Source organism: Saccostrea echinata, unplaced genomic scaffold (assembly GCF_033153115.1).
Source record: "Saccostrea echinata isolate AGI-Se365-2 ecotype Australia unplaced genomic scaffold, CSIRO_AGI_Sech_v1 ptg000025l, whole genome shotgun sequence".
Taxonomy (NCBI): domain Eukaryota; kingdom Metazoa; phylum Mollusca; class Bivalvia; order Ostreida; family Ostreidae; genus Saccostrea; species Saccostrea echinata.
The window spans coordinates 5,892,746-5,897,719 of record NW_026889774.1 but is presented as its reverse complement, the minus strand read 5'-3'; the positions used below and the strand labels follow the sequence as shown (position 1 = coordinate 5,897,719).

The 4,974-nt window shown below is 35.9% G+C and overlaps 1 pseudogene; it reads right to left on the bottom strand.

Moving 5' to 3' along the window:
• Positions 1-4,148: 4,148 nt before the first annotated feature.
• LOC133192839 (uncharacterized) lies at positions 4,149-4,974 on the bottom strand (annotated as a pseudogene).

Here is a 4,974-nt window from a genome sequence, read left to right as displayed (position 1 = left end):
AATTTCATACATCTTTTGTATAAAAAACAACCTTTTTAAATTAAAATTTTATTTGGGATTTTAAAAAAGGATAACTATAAGTACATAAAGATAAGAATTTGCAAATATGTTCAAAAGTCAATTGATTATATGTTTTTTACGTCCATTTGAGAATCTTTCATTCACATAGAGACGTCATCTTATACCGGCGAAGGTCTTCAAATTTAGATCTTAACTCGGCACTCAGGGTCATTAAGCAATGAGGGTTCTCTATATTGCCAACGCCTACTATGACACAGGACCTTGGTTTTTAAGAGCCGTCTCTAATCTGCACATTTAAGAGTTCTGATTCTGTCGTATTTTTTTCTATTTATAGAGTTCTCTGCCCATAGAACTAAAATAATAAAAATGAAATATACAGTGTTTTACTCAATTTGTAACTAATTCAAGCTTTATTAACATTATAATGACCGTTCACGGTAGCTCAGTGGGTAGAGTGCACGCTCCATGATCGGGAGGTCGTGAGTTCGAATCTCGGCCGCGACTGACCTAAGTCGATAAAAAATGGGTAGCAACTGTTCCTTCGCCATGCGCTCGACACTTTGAAGTGAAAGTTGCGGGTCCTTCGAATGAGACCTTAAAAACCGAGGCCCCGTGTCAAGGCAGGCGTTGGCACGATAAAGATCCCTCACTGCTCAATGGCCCTGAGTGCCGAGTAAAGGTCAAATTTGAAGCCCTCCACCGGTGTATGGTGACGTCTCTATATGAGTGAAAATTCTCGAATGGGACGTAAAACAATATACAGTCAATCAATCAATTAACATTATAATGGGCCAAGATAAATTAATTGAAGTCTTCAATGGCTTGTATTTCCATCACATGAGTAAACAACAGCGATTTCTGTTCATCAATACTACATTATTTTTAAAGATTTTTTAGGGGACAAAAAACCAAGTATCCTGTATTGAAAATGAAATAGATAAGCTCAATGTTTCCAACTTCGTACACTATAATATTCTCAATGTCCAAAAAACATTTTGCTTTAGAGTATAGATGGTCCGTAAGGTCTCATCTGAAAGACCCGTGAATTTCAATGCAGGGCGCTTGGCGAAGGAACAACCCCTACCTATGATTACGTCTTCGGTTTAACGAGGCGCGGGGAACGGGAAACGAACCCGGGACTCCGGACCACGAAGCGAACGCCCTACCGCTAGCTTACCATGACCGGTTCAGAAGTCAATTGAATTACAAAGATACACAGATATAAAATAAATATGACATACACTAAGTCGTTTATTTTCGAGGTACACTATTTTAATGAAGGTGATAATGAACTCCGAATTAAAATCAATAATTAAGCGAGGTATCCATAATTTTCAAACTTTGAAAGAGTGTACTGATAAAATATTGCATAATAACAATTATAAAAAATACATGTTATCATGAAAAAATTGTAAGTTCGTTTATATGACAATCTTTCCTTCCTTTATCACTAAATCGGAGGTGATAAAAAATTAAGAAAGACTACATGAAACAATATGTTACAGTTTCAGCAGACAAAGATTGTAATAATATCGTCTTTGTTTGCAAAACTGTGTTTTAAAACTTGGTTTTAATTCTACATCTGGAAATCCAAAATATACTCCCCGTTCACTAAGCTAAGAATAGTATTCTTAAAAAATCTCATTCAGTCTTCAATATTTTTAACATTCCAGTCAACCAAGGCGTGTTCGATCTACCCTACATATACTGGATTCCTAAACTAGATTTTGTTTTGATATCATGAAAAAATTCTTCATTAATAAAAATGACACTCGGAATTTTTCATATCTTGTGATTAGTCATCAACAAAATTACTTTGTTAAAAAACTCTCTGATTCTACACACATGTACTGTTGATCTCTTAAAAAGATGCTGGAGTTCTTAATTGACAACAGCTATGTAGTCTTTAGAGACTAGGTCTTCCAATAAACTGTTCGAATTCTTATATGAACTAATTGTGCTCCTGTATTAGCCGATCTGTTTTAAAATTCCTATGAAGCAGAATTGATACAAAAAATTCAAATGGATATTCAAATTTATCGACGACATGTTATCAATTAACAATGATTACTTACAGCCATATGTCGACTCAATATACATCAGTGAACTCGAAATAAAATACCCGGCAGAGTATGCCACATCTGTTTCATATTTGGATGTTTTACTGACGATAGACCGTAAGAGCCAACTAACAATTAAATTGTTTGACAAACGAGATGACTTTTCTTTTTATCAACTTTCCTCATTTTTGTAGTAATATTCCGCTATCACCTGTATATGGTTTTTAGGTCTCCCAGTTTATTTGATACTCGAACATGCTCTGAGTACAAAGTATTTTTAACCAGAGGATGCTCCTGCGTGATAAGTTGATATTACAGGGATTTCAACAATCTCGTTTGTCTCGTTTGAACTCAGCATTTCGTAAATTCTAAGGTCGTTATAATGACCTTCTTAGAATAAAAAAAAAAACCTATCATTTGGTCGCATTTCCGCTGATGTGTTTCATACCAATTGTTAAGCCCCTTTTTTAATATACGAAATTTAACTACGGTATATTCTTTCTACCTAATCAATATATAGGGCTCACGGTGAGTGTGATCGGTCAACAGAGGATGCCTACTCCTATTCGGCACCTGATCACACTGAGGATTAGCGTTTTATGCTCTGTTTACGGATTTGTATCGGTTGAGATTTTTTTTATGATCGATCAATGTTTATCTTCACCTTTTTCATTAATTAGATTATACACTGTATCTTGTATCGTAATTGTTACATGAAGTTGCTAAATGTTTTGTCATCAAAATCATTATAACCATCAGCGTTGTGATAATCATTAATGATCATCTGGTTAAAAATCCTTTTAATTTTTCTCATGATGTTTGTACTTTCAAACATATTTTGGATTCAGGTAATAAAGAGTATATTTGTAAATAAGATCGTTTGAAGTATTGGAATTAGGATTATAATCAAAGATGAAAGTTAACGAGGAGTGCCAGTATTCAGAGTAAATACAATAAGTAATTACAGCAAGAAAATATCAGACTGAATTTGTTTTTATTTGGCTGAATGGGCCATGGCCGCTTCAAATGAGGGAGCAGAGGCATCAATATATAACCTTATATGGCATCTTTATATAATATAAATGATGAACCCTGGGAACAGATGTTCACAGCATAATAATTGAGTTTTAGTCAAAATAATCAGATATAAATCAAGCAAGTCCATTGAGTCTACTGGTAAGCCTGAAAGCTGCATCCACTATGATGTATCTCCAAATCTGGTGCACGCGCGTAGGAACCCAAATGACGATGAGTGGAAGTTGGAACCAGTAATATACGTCAACCCGATTAAAATTCAATCATGATCTGAAATTACAACAAATCTAACAGCAGAATCATGTAGCAAACTCACATTGTTTATGTGTTTGTTTACGTAAATTTACAATTAAAATGCTCGTACAAAAAGGGGGTGGGAGGGTGGGTGAAAACTTCTGCTTCGACGTGCACTTATGACGTAAGTAAAATGTGTTGAGGTATAGACTAATTGACACAAGGCCAAAATAATACATCCCAAACACCGTTTTTGTGAAAATTAAATAGTTTTTAACTTTGATAAATAGATTTAACCTTCAATGGTGAAATCCAATTATCAAAGATGAAAGTTAACGTGGAATGCCAGTATAGCCAGTAAATACAATAAGTACAACAAGAAATATCAGACTGAATTTGTTTTTATTTGGCTGAATGGACCATAGTCGCTTAATTAAGATAAGGGAGGAGAGGCATCAATATATAGCCTTGTATGGCATCCCTAAAAATACATGTACATAATGGTGAACCCTGGGAACAGATGTTCACAGATAATGATTGAGTCCCAGTCAAAATAATCAGACACATATCAAGCAAGCCTACTGGTTAGCCTGGAAGCCACCACTAGACTATGCTGTTGCATAGTCTGCAACACCTGTATATGCGAAAGAAAATCCCCATCCCTAAACAAAACAAAATGTTAATTTATTTTAAAACCAAATCAAAACCCCTGCAATAGTTCATGTGCATTTTCCGTGTCTGGATAATTAGTCAAACATTTTGATAAAACTGAACTTTTGGATGGGACTGTACGCAATACTACTGATGTCTAACTGGCGTTGAGGCAGGAGCTCTGTAACTGCTAGTGGCTGGTTTGGCTGTTGATTGAACATGCCAGGTTAACTGAGAGTTCCCAGATCTAAACTGTAATGAATTTCTAGTAGTGCTTCTACACATTGTGAAGGGATGGGGTTGTGAGCACAGAATGCACCAGCGCTTTGCCTTGAACAAGAACCCCTGTAATTGAAATCATAACACTTCGAGGGTTTGTATGGCTGAATGGAAGGCTGTCGGTGAGGGGTATTGTTATACATGTAAAGGAGCAAAAGCTCCTGATCAACTGACGCAAATAACATTGTAGGGTTGCACTCTTTCTTCAATCTAAATTGAATGATATGTCATAGGTGCGCCAACCCAGGCCATTAACTCGACTTGCCCCGAGACATATTGTGTGGACATATTTAAACAGGGCAACGTTTTCAATGGGACGAGCCAGCACATAAATAGCTGCATCCGTCCAAATTTGAATGTCATTAATGGGTTTTGATTTAGATTTTGATGATAAAGCCAAATTGCCAAATTGCAGTTTGAAATATTTAGTATCATCATGGGGGTCAGTTTCTAGCTTATTGTTGATCAATGAAGCTAAATTAACATATTCGCCATTGGAAATTTTGAGTTTAATATAGATGGTTACATTATGCCCCAAATCATTGTCATAACTAGAAACTCTTATGTTCCCATTAGATGAAGGTGTACCTTCTGTCCCTTGAAGTTGGGCTGGGTCTTCTCGCTCATTCAAAATTGTGGAAATGCGTTGAGCCAGATCCTGAAGTTGGTAGTGTGACATAACGTTGGTAGGCAT